This window comes from Lactuca sativa, chromosome 3, assembly GCF_002870075.4.
Source record: "Lactuca sativa cultivar Salinas chromosome 3, Lsat_Salinas_v11, whole genome shotgun sequence".
Taxonomy (NCBI): Eukaryota; Viridiplantae; Streptophyta; class Magnoliopsida; order Asterales; family Asteraceae; genus Lactuca; species Lactuca sativa.
The window spans coordinates 182,223,980-182,247,708 of NC_056625.2; the positions used below are offsets into that span (position 1 = coordinate 182,223,980).

At 39.0% G+C, this 23,729-nt stretch overlaps 1 non-coding gene across 1 annotated transcript; it reads right to left on the bottom strand.

The window, feature by feature from the left end:
• Positions 1-6,244: 6,244 nt before the first annotated feature.
• TRNAQ-CUG (transfer RNA glutamine (anticodon CUG)) lies at positions 6,245-6,316 on the bottom strand. Its single transcript has one exon. It is a non-coding gene; the product is annotated as a tRNA-Gln (tRNA).
• Between the last annotated feature and the right edge of the window lie 17,413 nt (positions 6,317-23,729).

Below are 23,729 nucleotides of genomic sequence, written 5' to 3' on the forward strand. Positions count from 1 at the left end.
ATCGTAAACACCTTTGATCCTTGGTTTCTTGGGTGTTTTCTTGATGTTTAGAAGTGTAACAAGCCTTAAGATACTCTAGGATAGAAGTACTTACAAGATAGAGGCTTGAAAAGGTGCTAAAAGTCCAAGAACACTAGTGTGTGTTCTTGGTGTTCTTGGTGAAACTTGAAGATCTAACCTTTTGGAATGATTTCACAGATGGAAGTGTGTTATATCACTAGATTAAGTAATATATCAACTTAATAAGTCTAGAAACACTTACAAGTTAAAGATCAAGGAGGAAAAGTCGGATGCTACTTGAGAGGATTTGAGTTCTAGCTTTGAAATGGTGAAAAAGTCTGAAAAATGGCTAAGTGCCATATATATAGTCACTAGGGTTTACGGTCCAAATACCATTTGGGCCGTAAACTCCAAACTCTTGGAGTTTTTGGAACTCTATTGTTGCACAATAAACCCTAGAGTATCCTCTCTCCTGGTATCTCCCAAAGTACTAACTTAAAAAGACTCAAACGTATTCCAAAAAGCTTGAAAGTTAGCAGAAACTGTTCTGACTTCTACTGAATGGAAATGTTGTACAGAAAAGAAATTATGGGTTGTCAAGACCGAGACTATGCCTATCATAGTTCATCAAGTGGTGGTATTGGACATAAACTATACATATCATAATTCACCAAATAGTGGTAGTGATAGTGAACATGAATTATGCATATTATAGTTTATCGAAAAGTGGTGGTGGAAGTGAACATAAACTATACATATCATAATTCACCAAATAGTGGTAGTGATAGTGAACATGAATTATGCATATTATAGTTTATCCAAATTGTTTGTAATGTAATGCAACCTAACTATACCTATTATAGTTAGCGTATTTGTTGGTAGTGTACACTTATTATAGTTTATTGTAACTATTAGTAGTAGTGGCAAACCTTGGTATATGATTCGTATCTTCGAGATAAGGTAAATAATATGTATTATCATTCACATGCATTCAATTAGTACTATCCTTGTCATGGTCTACCAAATGTTTGTATGTAACGGATGTAAACTTTGTTTATGACAATTTATTTTTTTACCATACTTAATATAGTAAAAACCCATTTGTTTTCTTATGTATGTATACATACCAAGACAAAATGACACATAATGTAATAATATATAATCACATAATGATACACACCTTGCTCAACAAGTTACATGGTGTGAATGGAAGTTGTAAGATGTCAACTTGTTTTTAACATTTCTGTACTGTTTTGGAAGAATCCCAAAAAAATCATACGAAGTCAAAAACTGAATCTGTAAACTCTGGGAGTTTAGAAAATTATCTAGTTTGTTTATAAATTTTATCATGATTTTTAGATGTCTCTAACGTGTATGAAAATGTTCATATTCACATACTGGTCCGGATTCATAGCTACAGTGATAGGCAGTTCTGTAAAAATCGCCAAAAATTGTAGAAAAATCGTATGAACATGTTCAAGTAGTCATTTTAAAGGTATAAATCTGAACTATTTTCATCTAATACAGTTTTGAAAACTAAAATGTTTAAGTTGACCAAAACAGTTCGTGAATGGAGTTTTCCTGATGAAAGCTATTGGAAAAGTTTAGTTGTGTTCTTGGTGTTTTAACTTGTATCCCCCCCCCCTAAAACTTAAGAAAACATGAAAATATAGGGGTATTAACTCACCTTGTGTGATTTTAGTGGATGAATGTCGAAAAGGAGAAGTTTTCAACTCAAGAACACTTAGAAGGTTGCGTTGAAGATTCGAGAATCTAACACCAAAATGATGGAATTTGTGTAAGCAATCCATGATTGGAGTAGAAGGAAGTGTAATAATCATAAGGATGATGAAGATACTCTTACCAAAAGTAGAAGGAAAGCCTTGGAAAATGCCTTGGAAATCTCGAAATTGAGAGAGAAGAGTTGAGAGAAAAGTGTTTGATCTATTGGTGAAAATGAGAGAAAATGAGTGAAGTGAGGAGAGAGGGTGTGTTTTCCAGCCGTTAGGACGTGGGGAAGGCTGGAAAATGATGGAAAAGTACATTGACATGACTTAGGTATGGTGGAAGGAGTGTGGCTGGTCATGGAGTGGGTATGGGTGGTTGCTTGTGTCATAAATCAAAGAAAAGTCAACACTCCACCTCTTGTACTTCACCCACTCTTCTTGGATAAGATTTATCCCCCAAAACATGATTAATTAATAAATATGGGGCCTTATATGTTAAAATAAAATTTTGGGTGAAAATCCCGCGTTAAAATAATTAAAAACGGGCCTAAAATGCAAAACTAGTCGAAAACCGGGAAGAAATTGCCTACCTGCGAGACCTCTCGGTTCTGGGCCGAGGTTCGGTCCTAATGCTGCTGGGCCCGAAGGAGAAAGGGAGCGAAATGGGGCAAGAGGCGAAGCTCGGTCCGAGAGGACCTTCGGGTTCGGTGCTCAGGCGAGGCTCGGTCTGAAGGGAGCTTCGGTTCTTGGGGCTTCGGCTCTCAACAGGTTCGGTCCCAATATGGACCTTCGGTTCTAAGTAATTTCGGTCCAAGAGGGTTCGCTTCTTAGAGGGTGGTTTCGGTTCCTTAAGGCCATTTCAGCCGTTTTAAGCGATTCTTGACCCGGTTAAGGGTCGGGATGACCCGAATGATTATGAAAAGCTAAAGGAACTTTTGAGAGAGATTTGGAATAGAGAGAGATAGAGTGAAAAAGATTGGGAGAGGCTTCTTTTGTGACCTTTTTGAGTGCTTGGCTTCGCAACGCAAGGTCCGTAAACCCCATTAAGCCATGTTTAAGGGTCCTACACACTCCCGATGAGTGTGCAATAGTGTTTTATCGCTTTGGTTCATTGTTTAGCACTATTAAGGCTAAGGAAATTTAACTACTCGAACTTTCCAAATGATGATTCCTCATTAAAATAGTGAATTGTATAGTAATTACATAACGTAAACCCTAGTATACAAAGGTTAACTGAGTTGACCGGTTTGACTTGTTGACTTTGTTTGACTTTGACTTAACCGGAATTTGACGATTATCACATAGAGTGTTAAAATAATTATGAACTGAACTCCTTTCAAAGTTACCCATTTAAAAAAGTCCACGCTGATTCTAGATTATAGCATCTTACTATCATTTCATTTTATTACTATCTTATTTGTTATGTAGTGTTATGCTATTTTTTCTAAAAATTTCTTATTAAACCATTGTACTTTTAGTTTATAATAGTTAAATATGAATACAAACAGAAAATTTAAATTAAATTAAACAAAGATAACAAATAAAAATGAAAGTTAGATGCTATTATTGTTACAAAAAAATAATGAACAATTTGGTTGTTCTTACCAAAAGGACATATTTGCTCTGTTTGGTGAAAATGGCCGTCTTAGTAATTTTGCCATATGAAGCAAGTAAAAAAAATAAAATTAATATTTTTATTACGTGAACCATGGCATAACAGGTAAAAAAGAAAGCATTTTAATCAAAAAAAAATTCAAAAGTCAATAAGAATTCCGTCTATTACATAGAAATACCTTACTAAGTGAATGTATTAGATCATATAGATTGATACCATCTTAGTTGGTGTATTTGACAATTGTGGACTATTCCTATTCTTCTTCTTCTAAGTTTATCTTATAAAATCAAGACTCTTGTAAAATTTTGACATGAAACAAAAGAAATTAAAAAGTAACTGATGATTTTTTTAGAGGGATGATTATATACCAAACACTAACTTCAGTTTCCGAGGTCCTTTAATCACTGGATTAGTAGCTTTGTATTGATCACAAAATTCATGTCTTCTAATTCATATAGGCTTTGTCTATCCTGAATATAAATAACAAATATATAAATATAATACCATGTTACTTAGAAAAATATATAAAAGTAACAAACCATCTTACAAATTTATAATATTCACCTGGAATTAGCCTTGGGATGTTTTTGTAAAGATTTGGTCCTATAAAAACTGTGCCCGAAGAAGATGCAAATTTCATGATCACATACATACTGAAATCATATATGAAGTGCACATGAGGAATGATACTAACCGTTCAACATATTACGGATTATGCTATTGGGAATCTTCCACATGCTTTTCAAGGTAAACTCCTTCATACAAGCCTCATCTCTAAATAAGGAATTCAATCATTTTCTTTATACAAAATTGCTATTCATTGCTCTAAAAGTAACAGGATGGGTTAATATAATTTAGAGTAAATTACATTAATAGTCCCTATGGTTTAGGATAATTTGCGTGTTTGACCCCTAACTTATTTTTCTAACTCGGAAGGTCCCTACTGTTTGTTTTTGTTACGCGCTTGGTCCCTGTCTTACCTAAAAAATTATTTTTCTCTTATTTTTTAATTTATTTAAATAAACGCACTCCCAACTCCACCCGCATCACCTTATCTTACCTAGCACATCATTTTTCCATATTTAAATAATAGTCTTTTTAGGTAAGACAGGGACCAAACACGTAACAAAAACAAACAGTAGGCACCAAGTGCGTAACAAAAAACAAATAGTAGGGACTTTTCGAGTTAAAAAAATAAATTAGGGACCAAGCACGCAAATTACCCCAAACCATAGAGACCATTCGTGTAATTTACTCTATAATTTACCTAGGGTGAGATGGAAAAAGTTTTAAGAAAATAGTAGATTTGAAGTGGCTAGAAATTAACCCTAATCTACAAATTTGAGGAGAAGAGTCGAAGACGAACCACTATGATGTAAGTTGTGGTGTTCCTCAGTGGGCGTCGTCCACTTTTCGCCCCTCTCTGACCGCATCTTTCTCTATCGAATCCTCTGTTTCGGTGCAATCGAGTAGAATAACACCGACTCATAAGGCAGTGATTTGAAGCAGTCGAAGCGGTGGATCGACCAACCGAATAAAAAGAAATTTAAAAAAATAGACCAATGAGAAGAGAGTACTGTTCACAAAGGGTACTCTCTTTTATTATATATATATATATATATATATATATATATATATATATATATATATATGTATATATATATATATATATAGAGAGAGAGAGAGAGAAAGAGAGAGAGAGAGAGAGAGAGAGAGAGAGAGTCAAGATCAAATAAGAAGGAAAATTTTGGTAGGAAGGTAAGAAATTTTTTATATACATAATTTCTTAGCAAAAAATGAAATGAATCATTAGATGATTCAAAAGTAAGATGATTCACAAGAAAAAATTCCGAAAAAAACACATTCATGATTCATTTTTAGGTAAATCAAAAAAAAAAATCACTTTTATGATAATTTCAGTGAATATCAACAAAATCATCGTAAAAATGAATCATCGAAAAGTTTTTTCGGGATTTTTCTTGGTGAATAATGTTATTATTGATTTATCTAGTGATTCATTTATTTTGTTTGCCAAAAAAATAAGCCGAAAAAAAATTTCTTACCTTCCTACAAAAAAGAATTTCTTACGGGATATATATATATATATATATATATATATATATATATATATATATATATATATATATATATATATATAATAAATTACTAAAATTTTCGAGTTTGTTGTAACGTATTTTCTTTAAACTATGAATAGTTATATTTATTTTAATAATAATAACAATGATTAATAGTTACTCTCTCCGTCCCAATATTATTGTCCACAGACAAAAACCATACAGATTAAAAAAAACATTAATTACTACTAACTTTATATACCAAAATGACAGTTGTGTTCTTACTTTGCATTTAATGTTTCAATAAATGCTTAGTTGGTTAAGTAATAATGAGGGGTATTTTGGTAAAAATATTATTTATTTTTAGAAATGGACTATTATTTTGGGACAAACCAAAAAGGAAAGATGAACTATAATTTTGGGACAGATGGAGTATAACTAATTAAAATATTTATTGAAAATATAAAATAAAAAAAAGTTATTCATGTGTTAGTTAAGCTACTTTTAAAAAAGTAACGATACTGTATTAATGTTCGATGTAATTACAAAAAATACATGATACGATCAAAAGAGTAATTGTATTGCATATATGTAGATAACTTTAAAGAGAATGCTAATAACATTCTTACATCATGGACAATCATTTTTAAATGTAATTCAAAAAAAAAAAAATTATATGCTACAATCATCCCGATGTTGAATGTAGTTGGTATTTTGGTAAGTTTTATTTTGTTTTATCTTTAAAAGTGACCAACACTTTTGGCCTGAAAATTATTTTTTAAAATTAATAACACTGGCCTAATAAAAACATTACATTAAAAAAGTCAAGGTCCTACCGAGATTTGAACTCGGGTTACTGGATTCAGAGTCCAATGTCCTAACCACTAGACCATAGGACCCTTTTTGTTTTGCTTGTTAATTATTAGTGTAATATACGAAATATAAAGCGGTGATATTAGGAATTTGTAAAGGATTTGGTTATCATAAAGAAAATAGGATATTTTTTTGTATTCAACTAATACACTATACAAATTGTTTAATGTTTAACATTATTATATTAAACCAAATATTAAAATTTTGAGAGTGGATTCGTTGTTTACTAAACTAGTTTATAATCCGTGAGAACCACGGTTATAAAATTAATTAAACTTTCATATAAAAAGTCAAAACTATTAATTAATTATTTTAAATAAATTATTATTTAAGAGAAATTTTTTTAGTTATATAAAATTATAATCATTGATTTAAATAAATACATGAAGTTATATCATCTTATAATATGTATTAAATTTATTTTATTTTTCAATATAATGTTATTAATTTAATATAATTAGAGTGGGAAAATTTAAAATTTGAAATTTAAATAAAAGAATCAATTATTATTTTAATGTGATTAGAGTGAAAAAATTTGAAATTTGAAATTTGAAATTTGAAATGAATAATTAATAGGTTGACAAGTGGCATGATAATGGATATATAACATTAATGAGGTGTTCTAATTGTATGACATTTGTCAATAGGTGATTAAACTTATTCTTTTATTAGAATAGAGATAAGACATTCTTAAGAGAAAAAATAAGTATATGATTTAGACTAGTTATGTGCAAAAAGAAACATTCAATTTACTGAAACCAGTTTAAAATAAATATTTCTATTATATGATTTTACCATCCTCGCCATAAATTGTTATCGTTGAAACTTGAACATTTCATCCTTAAAATCACATTCCACTTATAGAAATATTATTTTGCCATTATCTATTTTTATTTTAATTATGAGCTTAGGTCATTTTTGATCACTTAACTTTTGATTTTGTCCTCATTTGGTCATTTAACTCTTTTTAAGTTTTAAAAGGTCATCAAAATTTTCATTTTGTGCTCATTTAGTCACTTAACGTTTTGATTTGTGCTCATTTAGTCACCTAACTTTTAAAATTATGCTCATTTAGGTGACTAAATGAGCACAAATCCAAAAGTTAAGTGACCAAACCAAAAGTTAAGTGACTAAATGAACATAAAGTCAAAAGTTTGACGACCTTTTAAAACTTAAAAATAGTTAAGTGATCAAATGAGCACAAAACCAAAAGTTAAGTGACCAAAAATGACCTAAACTCTTTAATTATTTATTATTTATAATATAAGAAAATAAAAGAAACATCACCATATCCCACATCCACCCACCTACCCTATCATACTCATTTCCTTTTTAAGTTTTTAAGTTTAAACCTAACTCCCTCCCTTTCCTTTATTAAATCCTTTGTCGAAAACACACATGATCGGAGAAGAGGAGATGGCATAGAAGAGGATATGGAGGTATTTACTGAATGAAGAAGGTAAAGAGAAGAGGATATGGAGGTGATATAGTTGACTAGTCTATGAAGAGGATATGGCGGTGACATGGTATCCTGGTGGTGGCCTGGTCAACTGGTTGGAGAAGACGATGGAGGAGGGGTAGGAAATGGTTGAAGAAAAGAATGGGTTAAGACTCCAAACCCTGACTCACTTTCTCCATTTGAAGTGCAAAAATCCAAACCGTAGATTGTTGTGTCCAAGATAGCCACCCTTTTTCAGATGTTCATTTGGAAGAGTCACAATCACTATAACCCTCCACCTTAATCTTGGTGTTTATCAATTTCTAATTTACATATTTTTTAATGCATATGGAGAAGATGCTCGTAGCCCTCCATCTTTTAATTTACAAATCTTTTGATTAATTTTTCTAAGATTGCTTTGGATTTACATAAACAAAACCCTAAGTTACCATTACCATATGGATTTTTTATGTATGTTTCTTTCTCTACAGAATGATTTGCAAATTTTCGAAAAGTTCTAATGTCGTACTATGGGTTTTGTTGGGATTTTCCTTTATAAAATTCACTATCAATGTCTTTAGCTTGAGGATTTTGAAAATGTATGACAATAATGTCTGAATTTAATTTGACTTATGTCGTAAACACCTTGTTTTAGAATATGCTTACATCTTAGCTCTCATAATCATCCTCTTTAGGTTACTATCAAAACTAGATTTCGAATTGTCATTCATTTTCTTAGGAATCAACTCTAATCTTAGCAACTTAAAATCTTACACAAAGATGTTATCACCATGAGAATTTAATTTCAAGCTCATTGCTCTCTTAAGGGTATGTCATATTGCGTAGATTTCTTTAACATATGAGTGTGTTTGACTTCTCACCTTCTTAACTTGTAAGGAAATAAATAGTTTATTTAGGGACAGTAATTTGATTTGTATACAAGTAAAAATACAGATAATGGCTAAGTGAAACACTCTCTTCTTCCTCTTATTCTTCACCAAAACCGAAAGTAGCATGGAGCTACTTCTCTTGCTTTCTTTTGAAGATCATTCAAGTATTTGGTAGCTTAAAGTGCTTCTCCTTTAGTGCTTATTTGATGTAACAGCCCGGAATCCCAGGTGTTATTAAAATTATGTTTTGGGGTGATTTAAGGGGGGACTCGGCGAGTTGGAGCCTAGACTCGCCGAGTAGGATCGCGGACTTGGTCGCGGGTCCGCGACTGGACTCGACGAGTCCAGATATGGACTCGGCGAGTCGACGCTGTTCAGCAGAAACCCTAACCGTTCAGGTTCGGGACGTATAAAAGGGGTCCATTGGCCGTCATTGTTCGTTTTAGCCTTCTGAGAAAAACCCTAAATCGATTTAGTGCAGCAGGAGCAAGGATCTTAGGCCATTGTTGGTTATAGAAGAGTGGGTGTGCAAGGAAGAGGAAGGATTGGCTAAAGGAGCAGCAAGGGGGTCACATTCTGAGGTTGGGAAGACAGAGAACACATCATCCAGGTAAGAATTCGTGTATGCTCTGCTATATTGATGTATTTATGAAATTAGGGTTTATAGAACCCATTTAGTGATTTGATGATGTAATGCCTTGTAATCCCACGATTATAGTCTTGTATTAGGACCTTTAGAGGTCCAGAAGGTCCCATGCATGTGTACTTCGGGACGAGACCTATCTCAGGAAGCAGTTACTCGTCTGCATGGCATGGACTCGCCGAGTTGTTCTTCAGACTCGGCGAGTAGCTTGAAGATTCACTGGGACTCACCGAGTTGTTCATCAGACTCGGCGAGTGGAGTCGGGGTGGCCCCGCGATTCTTCCACGAGGACCTCGTCGAGTCAAGAGGGATACTCGACGAGTAGAAAGGGAATATTCAGGAGTTTGTGAGGACGACTAGACTCGCCGAGTCGCCATGGTACTCGCCGAGTCCAGTCGAGTTGACCGTTGACCGTTGACCAGAGTTGACCTAAGTCTGACTTCTTAGGGGTGGTCACACTTAGATGATATGAGTGTTAATGAGTTATGTAATGTTATAGGAGGGTTGTAGCTCGTTGGTTTGTGCGCGAGTGATTTCAGGAGTTGCTAGCTTTCAGCATTTACGAGGTGAGTCTTCTCACTATACTGTACCCGGAAGGGTTTGACTGTGTGACCGGAAGGTCGGATATGATATGTGATATGTATGCTATATGTGGTATGTTATATGTTATATGTGCTATGTATGTTATGGGCCGGAAGGCGAATATGTTATGGGCCGGAAGGCGATATGATGTGTGATGGACCGGAAGGTCGGCGTGGGTAAGGCCGGAAGGTTTACCCAGCAGGGACGGAAGTCCCCAGAGACACATGGACCGGAAGGTCGGGCCGGAAGGCAATGTTATGTGGACCGAATGGTCCGGGCCGGAAGGCGTATGTGCGTAAGTTGTATTTTGGGGAACTCACTAAGCATTTATGCTTACAGTTGTTGTGGATGTATGTTTTTCAGGTACTAGCGAGGACCGTGGGAAGGCGCCGGCATGATCGATACACACTGAAGAATGTTTCATGATCTTGGGAGTTTGAAGAATTGTAATGACCGAATGATTTAACTGTTTATGTCTTATTTTTAGTGGAAATAATTATGTTTTTAAAATGAAAATTTTGTTTGAAAATTTGAGTTGTAACAATTGGTATCAGAGCCTTGGTTTGAGGGATTCGGGTGCACCTTCGGGGGTAACTGAACTCAAACCGAGGATTTGAGGAAACTTTTCAAATAAAGGCATAAACTTTTGTAAATGGTTTTGTGGTAAGCAAGAAAGAAGCAGTGTGTACGATCAGTCAGCGCCCGAACGGTAAAAGATCCCCAAAATACCTTACAATATTATATGATATGAATTGTTATGCATGCTAGAAGACTAGGTATTCATGATAGGACTAGAGTGGCCTGATTTGTGATGCCTTAGTCTAGGGAAGTTGCCTATATGTGATGCTTTGCTAGTATGCGGGTAGATAGAGCGTATCAGAAGTAGAGTACTCACTATCTGGAGTTTGGGGAGGAGGACTTGGGATGAACATTGATGCGGTGTGGTCGGTAGTATTGGGCCCGTACTACCGAGGACACCGGGTCAGTGGGAGGCCCAAGTAAGAATCCCTGGATATCTGGGACTGAGTAGGGTTGCGTGTCGAGTACGATTATACTCGGTGGAATCTCTGATAGTTTTATGTTGTATTTCAGAGATATCATGGTTAGACCGCGGCACGGGGCGAGTACGAGCGGTGTGAGTGACGAGGATATTCGTCAGATGATTCACGAGGAGGTGGCGGCGGCGATCCGGGCTGAGATCCCGGAGATGTTTGGGTCTATCAAGACCACCTTGATGGAGACGTTCGACGAGCGGTACGCCGCATTGACTGAGGCTGCAACCGCTGCAGCTACCGCAGCTGTGGCCGCTGCTAGGCCACAGGGGGGTAACTCATTGCTGTTCCGAGAGTTCAGCAACACGAAGCCACCAGAGTTCGATGGGACGCAGGATCCGATTGCTGCGATGAGGTGGATCGCGGATATAGAGGGGTGCTTCTATACTTGTTCATGCCCGGAGCACCTGAGGGTACGGTTCGCTTTGAACCAGCTCCGTCTGGGAGCGAAGGACTGGTGGAAGTTCGTGACAGCGAATTTCACTTTGGCAGAGACTACAACGGTGACATGGGAGGGATTTACTGCCATGTTCAGGGATGAGTACGTTCCCCCGGTGGAGAGGGAACGATTGGTCCAGGAGTTCTTAACCCTCAAGCAGGGTACCGATTCTGTTGCGGTGATTACACGGAAGTTTCATGAGAGGGCGATGTTTTGCCCTGAGCTGGTGTCCTCAGAGCAGGCTCGGATGAGCCGATACTTGGGTGTCTTGAGGAGGGATATTCGGGAGTTTGTGTCAAACTCCACTTACCATACTTTTGCTGAGCTTCAGGCGAATGCCAGGAAGCGCGAGATCGAGTTGGAGACCCAGGCTAGGGAGGAGGCCGAGTCTCAGCGGGTGGATCGGCGACCGGCCCAGTTCCAGCCGGCAGCCAAGCGGGCCAAGTCCGCTGATTCGAGGACAGGAGGTTCGAAGGGTCGCACTTGAGGGAAGTGCGGCAAGATTCATGATGGAGTATGTCGATCTGGTGCTTGCTACAAGTGTGGCAAGGAGGGGCACATTGCTAGGGAGTGCCCCAAGGGATTTTCGGTTTGCTTTCATTGCAACCAGACTGGCCATAGGAAGGCTGAGTGCCCTCAGCTTCTTCAGGGATCTGCACCTGCTGCCGGAGTTCCTGCAACTCGACCGGTGAAGGCCGAGGCCCCGAGGGCTCGGGGAAGAGCCTTTCAGCTGACTGCGGAAGAGGTCCGCGCTGCGCCCGATGTTGTGGCAGGTATGTTGTAATTCATGTAATTATTTTAATGTCGATATGTTATGCTTATGTTATTATGCGCGTAGGTACTTTCCTTGTGAACTCTGTGCCTGCCTTAGTGTTATTTGACTCGGGTGCGAGTAGGTCCTTTGTGTCTGTGGCCTTTAGTCATCATATTGGCGTTAGTCGTGAGTCGTTGAGTCGACCTTTGAGAGTCTCTATAGCTGACGAGAAGGTGATTTGTGCTACGGAGGTTCTTCGGGGATGTGTACTAGAAATTTTCGGGGTTGAATTCCCGATTGATCTGATTCCTATCGCGATGGGGGATGTCTGTGTCATCGTGGGCATGGACTGGCTGAGCCGGTTCGGCGCTGTCATCGACTGTGAGCGTCAGTTGGTGACTATACGAGACCCTAGAGGGGGAGTTCTTTCGGTATACGGCGAGGGTACCCGTTCGGGATCAGCTTTTTGTTCGGCCGCTAGAGCGAGGCAGTGTCTACGACAGGGCTGCAAGGGTTTCGTGGCGTATGTGATGGATACGCGGGAGGTTTCTGAGAAACCGAAGTCAGTTGAGGAAGTTCCGGTGGTGCGCGAGTTTTCAGATGTCTTTCCCGAGGAGTTACCGGGAGTACCGCCTGTGAGGCAAGTAGAGTTTAGTATCGATCTGGTTCCGGGGGCAGCGCCTATTGCCAAGGTGCCCTATCGTCTTGCACCTCCAGAGATGCAAGAGTTGTCCTCGCAACTCCAGGAGTTGCTGGGAAAGGGATTCATTCGGCCGAGCAGCTCGCCATGGGGAGCACCTATTCTGTTCGTCAAAAAGAAGGATGGTTCACACCGGATGTGCATTGATTACCGGGAGTTGAACAAGCTAACGGTCAAGAACCGTTACCCGTTGCCGAGGATCGATGATTTATTCGATCAGTTGCAGGGAGCATCTTGGTTTTCCAAGATCGATCTGAGGTCAGGATACCATCAGGTGAGAGTACGGGATGAAGACGTCCAGAAGACAGCGTTTAGGACGCGATATGGACATTATGAGTTTGTGGTGATGCCTTTTGGACTCACCAACGCCCCGGCTGTGTTCATGGATCTCATGAACAGGGTATGCAGGCCGATGTTGGATCGGTCGGTGATCGTATTTATCGACGACATTCTGGTGTATTCGAGATCGAAAGAGCAGCATGAGGAGCATTTGAGGGAGGTCCTTGAGGTATTGAGGTCGGAGAAACTTTATGCAAAGTTCTCCAAATGTGACTTCTGGTTGCGGGAGGTCCAGTTTCTAGGACATGTGGTTAATCAGAAAGGGATATTGGTCGATCCGGCCAAGGTTGAGGCGGTGATGAGTTGGGAGGTGCCGAAGTCACCCTCTGAGATCAGAAGTTTCCTTGGGTTGGCAGGGTATTATCGGAGATTTATCAAGGATTTCTCCAAGATCGCAGTGCCACTTACCAGATTGACCCGGAAGGGTGTTACGTTCTCATGGGGGCCCGAGCAGCAGACCTCCTTTGAGACACTTCGCCAGAGATTGTGCGAAGCCCCGGTATTAGCTCTCCCAGAAGGGATGGAAGATTTCGTGGTATATTGCGACGCATCGATTTCGGGATTGGGTGCAGTGTTAATGCAGAGGGGTCATGTGATAGCTTATGCGTCGAGGCAGCTGAAGCCTCATGAGGCGAGATATCCCACGCATGATTTAGAGCTGGGAGCAGTAGTGTTCGCTCTCAAGATTTGGCGTCACTACTTGTATGGGGTTCGATGTACGATATACACGGACCATAAGAGTTTGAAGTATTTGATGGATCAACCCAACCTAAATATGCGTCAGAGGAGGTGGTTGGATGTGGTCAAGGATTATGATTGTGAGATCCTGTACCACCCAGGCAAGGCTAATGTGGTAGCCGATGCATTGAGTCGCAGGGCGGAGAGCACTTCATTGCGGGACGTATGCTTGAGACTGACTGTGATGACTCCAGTATTGGACGCTATTCGTGGGGCCCAGGCAGAGGCTGTGCGACCAGAAATGCAGAAGAAAGAGCGGGTTGTGGGGTTACTCTCAGAGTTTGTCAAGGATAGTCGAGGCCTTATGACGTTTCAGGGTCGGATTTGGGTACCGTTCGTGGGCGGTACGCGTATTACGTTGATGGAAGAGGCTCATAGATCGAAATTCTCGATCCATCCCGGTGCTACAAAGATGTATTTGGACTTAAGGAAGGAATATTGGTGGCCCTGTATGAAGAGGGACGTGGCATGGTTCGTTGAGAGGTGCTTGACCTGCCGTAGGGTTAAGGCTGAGCACCAGAGACCGCATGGCAAGTTACAGCCATTGGAGATCCCCGAGTGGAAGTGGGAACAGATTACTATGGATTTTATCACCAAATTGCCGAGGACTGCTAGGGGAGTTGACGCAATTTGGGTGATCGTGGATAGGTTGACAAAGAGTGCACACTTCCTTGCCATCAGTGAGAGTTCTTCGGCGGAGAAATTGGCGGAGATATACGTGAGAGAGGTGGTATCTCGGCATGGGGTGCCGATCTCGATTGTGTCAGACCGTGATGTGCGCTTTACTTCCAGATTTTGGAAGAAATTCCATGAGGAGCTGGGTACTAAATTGCATTTTAGTACCGCATACCATCCCCAGACAGACGGTCAGAGCGAGCGGACAATTCAGACACTGGAGGACATGCTCCGAGCGTGTGTGTTAGACTTCGGGGGTAGTTGGGATGCGTACTTACCATTGGCAGAGTTCTCCTACAACAACAGCCATCATTCGAGCATTGGTATGCCACCTTTCGAGCTGTTGTATGGTAGAAGGTGTCGGACCCCCATTTGCTGGGGAGAGGTGGGACAGAGAGTGATGGGCAGCACGGAGATCGTGCTCCAGACGACAGAGCAGATTCAACAAGTGAGACAAAGACTATTGACTGCCCAGAGCCGACAGAAGAGTTATGCAGACAGGCGCCGATCCGAGCTTGAATTTCAAGTCGGCGACTTCGTTCTCCTGAAGGTCTCTCCTTGGAAAGGAGTGATTCGGTTCAGGAAGAGAGGCAAGTTGGGGCCCCGGTATATTGGGCCATTTCGTGTGATTGCAAGGATAGGTCGGGTAGCCTACCGGTTGGAGTTGCCAGTGGAGTTGGGTCAGATCCATGACACTTTTCATGTGTCGCAGTTGAGGAAGTGCATAGCCGATGAGTCGGCAGTGGTTCCATTGGAGGATATTCAGGTGGATGCAAGCCTGAATTACGCGGAGAGACCAGTGGCTATCAGGGATCGGAAGATCAAGGTTCTGAGGAACAAGGAAGTACCTCTGGTGTTGGTTCAATGGCAACACCGTAAGGGATCAGAAATGACTTGGGAACCGGAGCGCGAAATGCGGGAGCAGCATCCGGAACTATTTGCAGAATGAGACTTCGAGGGCGAAGTCTAATCCAAGTGGGGGAGAATTGTAACAGCCCGGAATCCCAGGTGTTATTAAAATTATGTTTTGGGGTGATTTAAGGGGGGACTCGGCGAGTTGGAGCCTAGACTCGCCGAGTAGGATCGCGGACTTGGTCGCGGGTCTGCGACTGGACTCGACGAGTCCAGATATGGACTCGGCGAGTCGACGCTGTTCAGCAGAAACCCTAACCGTTCAGGTTCGGGACGTATAAAAGGGGTCCATTGGCCGTCATTGTTCGTTTTAGCCTTCTGAGAAAAACCCTAAATCGATTTAGTGCAGCAGGAGCAAGGATCTTAGGCCATTGTTGGTTATAGAAGAGTGGGTGTGCAAGGAAGAGGAAGGATTGGCTAAAGGAGCAGCAAGGGGGTCACATTCTGAGGTTGGGAAGACAGAGAACACATCATCCAGGTAAGAATTCGTGTATGCTCTGCTATATTGATGTATTTATGAAATTAGGGTTTATAGAACCCATTTAGTGATTTGATGATGTAATGCCTTGTTACCCCACGATTATAGTCTTGTATTAGGACCTTTAGAGGTCCAGAAGGTCCCATGCATGTGTACTTCGGGACGAGACCTATCTCAGGAAGCAGTTACTCGTCTGCATGGCATGGACTCGCCGAGTTGTTCTTCAGACTCGGCGAGTAGCTTGAAGATTCACTGGGACTCGCCGAGTTGTTCATCAGACTCGGCGAGTGGAGTCGGGGTGGCCCCGCGATTCTTCCACGAGGACCTCGTCGAGTCAAGAGGGATACTCGACGAGTAGAAAGGGAATATTCAGGAGTTTGTGAGGACGACTAGACTCGCCGAGTCGCCATGGTACTCGCCGAGTCCAGTCGAGTTGACCGTTGACCGTTGACCAGAGTTGACCTAAGTCTGACTTCTTAGGGGTGGTCACACTTAGATGATATGAGTGTTAATGAGTTATGTAATGTTATAGGAGGGTTGTAGCTCGTTGGTTTGTGCGCGAGTGATTTCAGGAGTTGCTAGCTTTCAGCATTTACGAGGTGAGTCTTCTCACTATACTGTACCCGGAAGGGTTTGACTGTGTGACCGGAAGGTCGGATATGATATGTGATATGTATGCTATATGTGGTATGTTATATGTTATATGTGCTATGTATGTTATGGGCCGGAAGGCGAATATGTTATGGGCCGGAAGGCGATATGATGTGTGATGGACCGGAAGGTCGGCGTGGGTAAGGCCGGAAGGTTTACCCAGCAGGGACGGAAGTCCCCAGAGACACATGGACCGGAAGGTCGGGCCGGAAGGCAATGTTATGTGGACCGAATGGTCCGGGCCGGAAGGCGTATGTGCGTAAGTTGTATTTTGGGGAACTCACTAAGCATTTATGCTTACAGTTGTTGTGGATGTATGTTTTTCAGGTACTAGCGAGGACCGTGGGAAGGCGCCGGCATGATCGATACACACTGAAGAATGTTTCATGATCTTGGGAGTTTGAAGAATTGTAATGACCGAATGATTTAACTGTTTATGTCTTATTTTTAGTGGAAATAATTATGTTTTTAAAATGAAAAATTTGTTTGAAAATTTGAGTTGTAACATTTGAGTTAAGTACTTAAATGCTTAAGAAGTACTTTATACAAGAAGGAACTAGCATTCCAAGTGCCTTACTCTTGATGGTGGATACTTGTAGAGAAATCATATTCTTTGATTTTTGCTATCTTTATCAACACCCCAAAACCAAGTGGGTTCAAAGGCTTCAAGTATTATCTCTAAAACATCTTATGATTGTTTCTATTTCATTCTAACCTCTATAAATGGATCCATGATGGTTTGCTTTTGTTATGAACTAAAAATAAACTTGTTATTTTTAAAGTCTCCTATTGTTGGTTTTTGTGAAAAACAAACATATATTTCGTATCAAAGCCCAAAAATGGTATCAGAGTCATATTTTATACGTTAGAATGATTTTTTATGTTTGATAATCTTTGGTTTTTGGAAAACAAGCATGGATTTCGATTGGTGAAGAAAAAATCCATATTTTTCTTCTTTGTCAACTTCTTGGTTAACATTGTTTATTTTTATATATAACCACTTTTCATGCATTTTGGTTATATAAAAGTTGCCTTTGAAAAAACAAAGAGTTGTTTGTTATTATATTTGATATGTTGTTGTGTATAAACAAGCCATTTTGACATTTGTGTTGTGTTTGGTTGATATTTATTTATTCATAAGATGTAATAGATAAATATATATTTTTTTCATTTGTTGACTTGTTGTAATAAATTAGTTAGACTAGTTATATTTATTTTTAAATGTAACAAGATGAAGAAATGGCCTCCTTGAAGATGACTTAACCATTTAAGACCATAATCCCAATCACAAGCTTCCACTTTTGGTTTTGGGATTAATTATAGTCTTAATGTTTTAAGTGTTGCAACTTTCACAACATGAAGATTTGAAGTCCTTTTGTAAGCAAGAGTTGACTTGGCAAATGAGAACTTGAAGACCTTTTGAAGTGTCCTTTAAGTCCTTTAGGAAAGACTTAATAATTCTTGTGATGCCTCACAAAAATTATTACTAGACATGGCTTGGTTTATACACATTATAATAGATGCTTGTGATGTTTATTTTATGTTACATGTATGTTATGTTTTATGTATAAAAATGGTTTTTACATGTCAAATAACATTTTTTTTCATAAGATAATATCACTTGGCGTTTGAGTAAAAAATATCTAAAAGATAACATAAGATGTTTATAAATGTATATTTATAAAGAAGTACGCCCCACGTACAATGATATTACGCCCAACGTAATGGGTGGTGAAGAAGTACGCCCTGCGTACAAGGAAAGTTACGCCTAGCGTAACTCAAGGGTTCAGCCACTATAAATAGAGCGCAAGGCCATCCGATTTTAGTTTACAACTTTTACATCCTCTCACCTTATACTTTCTTGTATGTTGCAATAAATACCTCTAACCCTAAAATACTATCCTAGCATCATAAGAAAGCCCCGAAGAACTCGAAGATCCTGAGAAAAAGAGTTTTTGAGTCGAAACTTTGCCCACGTGAAGCCCGATTTTTGAGAAAACATCTTGGTTTTATTGGAAAATACTATTTTAAGGAACGAAGTGCTGCCTAATTATCGTCAAATCATGTCAGTGTGTGGTCACTTTCATCTTACACATATATGAAGTATTTTCTATTAAATTTGTGCTATGTGTATATATATTGTTTGTTTATTTGAGATGGGTGTTGAATGAATGTTTTATATAGGTTTTAAACCGTATGTGTATTTTATCTACAAATATGTTGGGTAAAACATGGGTAGATGAAACAGATGATGTGTGATAAAATGATGAGAGGCCTCGATATTGTTGTTCCAGTCATCTAGCGGGGTATAGATGACGACCACAGACTATTCTAGACAATACCGTGGAACGCTAACAGGCTCGCAACCTGTAGGTGTTTTTGAACTAAGTGTTCACCAGATGTACTCCATCCCCCCTATGGTTGCCTTATTTGACATGTATTGCTGAGGAATCCCCTAAGCAGTGTTGTCACCCCGAAGAAAAATCCTTAGGCTAGGTCCCTTATGATAGATGTTTAGGGACGTAAAGTAAGGATAACGGGAATGGGTAATCAGGGATATTGTTGGTTGATGAAATTAATAAATTTATGGTTGGTTGATGAAATTAATAAATTTATTTATTATGGGTTGAAAACCCTATATGCTCACCAGGCTCCCAAGCCTGACCCACTCAGCTTTCTATATTACAGGTAGTGAACCCAGAGCATAGTTGGATGATGACGAGGGATTTTTAGATTATAGGCATTAGATGTAAATATCTGTTGTAAGGTCTATAATATGTTGTTTATGTTGTTGGTCTGTATCGATGTGGACATCTCGAGTTTTGTAATGAAATGAAGAATACATTTCTTTAAGAAATGCTTTGATAAATTTTTATCATATTTTGTTTTGGGACAAATTCTGCATATTTTATTGGAGAGATTACTCTGATTTTATTTTAAGAGCATAAGCTAAATCGGTCTTTTCAGACCGAGAAACCAGGGATGTCACATTTTGCTTTTGACCTAAAAGAGTTGAAGGCTATGGCGAAAGAGAGACATATCTTGTTTATTCAAGATGTCAAGAAAGTTCGTGAAGATGTTAACTTAAAACTTCATGAACTCAGAGAGGATATGGGAAAAGAGGTTGCAGTTTTACCACAAGATTATTATACTCTTCATCAGAAAGTCGATAATATAGTTGATGTTCTCACAGAGCTTGTTAAATTGTATGAAGCTGTAACGACCCAAATTTTACACATTTTCATAACCATGAAATCCAAACACAATTGTTCTCAAAACCACGTTCAATACAATATTATTCAAAAACATCAGAGTATCCCCAAAATTTATCAATGGAAGAGAGATAGAGTGCATGTCGCGCCATCACGCCTTGCCCCTTACCCTTGGGCTCAGATGTAACTAAAACAAATCAACAACCTGTAAGCAAAATGCTTAGGGAGTTCCCCAAAGCATACCACACGCTACACATACACATATCATGTTAGCTAAATAAGCTACACACATATCACATAATTCATGCATACAACATATAAGGATGTTGTGGGCTCGTCCCCAGGGTCTTAATCCAGGATGCCATGGGCTACCCACATGGTCTTACACCAAAGTGTCATGGGCTCTCCCAGATGCTAATGCTACTCCCCTTACTCCTGATGAAAGAGAATTTATGTCCAGAGATGCTTTCGCTGCTACTCAAACGTTTATGAAACTTCTCTTTCCCAATCCAATTGCTAATGAGTTCATGGTGAGTTCCTCACATGATCCTAGACCATCTGAGGTGGATTAATCAGCAGATGATAGATTTGTCAATATTCACAATCTTCCTGTATTACTCAATGACATCAACCAGGAGCTACCTTCAAGAATTCAGCACGATCACCTGATTGAAAACGTCATTATCCAGCTAAGTGATGGTGTTCAAACGCGAAGTCGAAGTGGAGATGTCAATACATGTCTCTATTCTTGCTTCATATCTCAAATAGAGCCAAAGAATATTCAAATGGCTTTGAATGAGCCCAGTTGGGTAGATGTTATGCATGAAGAATTGAATCAATTTGAAAAGCTTGGGGTTTGGAAGCTGGTTGAATTACCTAAGGGCAAGAAGTCACTCGACACGCGTTGGGTATATCAAAACAAGCAAGATGATTCAGGGATTATTGTGCGAAATAAGGCCCGATTGGTTATACGTGGATTTCGTCAGATTGAGGGTCTTGACTACACCGAAGTTTTTGCTTCGGTAGCTCGCTTGGAGGCTATTCGCATCTTCCTTGCGTATGCTTATTACATGAACTTCACGGTTTACCAGATGGACATCAAGACTGCCTTCTTATACGGCGCTGTGAAGGAAGAGATCTATGTTGATCAACCTCCTGGGTTTGTCAATTCAAAATGTCCGAATCACGTCTACAAGTTGGACAAAGCTTTATATGGGTTACACCAAGCTCCAAGGTCGTGGTATGCCACTCTTACGAAGCATTTGCTCGAGCATGGATATTCGTAGGGGACAATTGATCAAACCTTATTTATTAAGCATGTTGGTTCCGATCAAATTCTTGTTCAAATCTATGTCGATGATATCATTTTTGGGTCGAAGAGTTCAAAACTGTGCAAAGAGTTCGAAAACGTTATGAAGAAGAGGTTTAAGATGAGTTCCTTGGGGGAGATGACCATGTTTTTGGGGCTTCAGGTCAAACAAGAATCAACTGGGATCCTGCTACATCAAGCCAAGTATGATGAAGATATGCTAGAGAAGTTTGGTTTTCGAGATGCAAAACATGCACTGACGCCAATGGCTGAGAGACCACTACTGACTCCAGATATTGAAGACGAATCTGTAGATCAGACTAACTACAGATCAATGATCGGCTCGTTGATGAACTTAACAACAAGCAGGCCAGACATCATGTTTGTGGTTTGTCAATGCGCACGATATCAGTCTAATCCAAAACTTTCACATCTTATTGCTGTCAAAAGAATCTTTTGGTATCTCAAAGGCAACCCAAAATTGGGTCTTTGGTATCCAAAAAATTCTGAATTTGATTTATATGCTTTTGCTGACAGTAATTATGGAGGCTGTGAGCTTGATAGAAAATCAACCTCTGAAGGATGTCAATTTCTCGGTGATCGACTGGTGTCATGGCAATGCAAGAAACATCATACCGTCTCCACCTCAACAGTAGAGGCGGAATACGTAGCTACTTCAGCTTGTTGTTCTCAAGTTATCTGGATACAACATCAACTCCTGGATTACGGTTTGAATTTTATAGAAACCCCCATCTTTTGTGACAATGAGGCTGCAATTCAAATTGCTAAAAATCCTGTCCAACACTCAAAAACCAAGCACATCGTGCATTTTATCAGAGATTGTTATGAGCACTCGCTCATCCGGTTGGAACAAGTTCCCACTGCTGATAATGTGGCAGATTTGTTCACAAAACATTTTAACAAAGCTCGATTCGATGTGCTTGTTGGATTTTTGAAAATGATACACTTTGAGGACTAATTTTTGTTTTTAGGTTATTTTAAATTTGCGCATTTAGTTTTCATTCTCCCCCATGCACAAATTTAGGGGGAGAAATAAACAAAAACCAAAACAAAAAATTTAAAAAAATCAAAAATTAAAATATATATATATATATATATATATAGTTTTATTTTTTTCAGAAAATTTGAAAAATCCAAAAATACTGTGTGTTTTCCTTGCTTTGTAGATGTTGTGTTGGGAAGTGATATAAACTTGGTGATAACAAGTAATTTGAATTTGTGTAAGGTATCAAAGTTGAGTTATCTAGGCTCTGTGTTCGATGCGCTGGTAGGCATGAAAGTTATAATTTGGACTTGACTAAGCATAGATGAACTTAAGGAATCAAATGACTTGACAAATCTTGACCTAGACTGATCCATTTAGCATGGCAATATGACACTCGGATAGGTTGAGCAGGGAGATATACATGGGAATATACAAATTAAATTAAATAATTTGTATTTAGAATCGTGGCTTAACTTTTCCTCGATGTATGGACTTTTTCCCTAATTCCGATGTAGACGGGACGACCGGGAAATTCCGATAAGATAGGTCTGAAAGAGATTATTTTCTTGCTTTCTTTATGTTAGTCATATGTTGCCTCCTCTGCGTGATCGGAAGATCCGACTGGGACTACAACATATGCAACTCTGTCTCTCTACATATCCTTCTATGCCATTCTTTCTACCTGTTATCCATATGATGTCTCCTCTACGTGACTGATAATCTGACCTGGTACACAGCATATGCACCATTCTACTTCTCAATCCCTCTAAATCTGGTTAGACATATGTTTCACCCTCTGCGTAATCGGAAGACGACCTGGGTGTACAACATATGCACTCTAAATATGTCTTCTCCCATAATAATTGTCTGCTCACCTAAAGTAAGGAGTGTCTTGGAAGTTCTTGATTGTTGGGGGTATATCAGGAAGTGGAAAACATGTTCTAGTACATCTAAAATCAATCAATTAATAGGTTGTCTGTAGATCTCACTGCTTAATTTAAGTGGACAACAATATCCTTGGTTGTCGTCAGATGAATGGTCATTAGGAATTTGGTTAGAATAGCAAAGTCACAATGTCATGTCACTTGCAGTATATCCTAATCTTGTCATAAATTTTCGTGTTTAAGTGGACCACAATACCGGCAATCGACCAGATCTATTCATGAATAGAAGATACTAATAAACGGATTCAGGCTGTCTAAGAACTTTAACCCCAAACTCAATATACTATTAGCTTTGGTGAAAGAAAATTAGTGTTAATTCATTGTTATTTTATTTTTTATTTTTATTTTGCTAAAAATTAAAAAAAAATTAAATTTAAATTTAAATTAAAAATTTTAATTAGTTTTTATTTTAGTTTAACATTTTTTGATTTTATTTTATTTTTAAAATCCTCAAAATGTATTTTTAAAATTTTTTGTGGTATTGGACTTGGAATTGAAGTTGTGCAGCCCATGAGTTTTTGGACCGGGTCAAGGACCAGGTATAAATACTCCAGTCACCAGTTGTAAACTCTTTCTGCTTCATTTTGAATTTACGGCTGTAAACCTCGCTTTCTCTCTCAATTCACTGTTCATCGACACACCAAAATTAGTGCTTAATCTCAAAATTAACAGTTCGA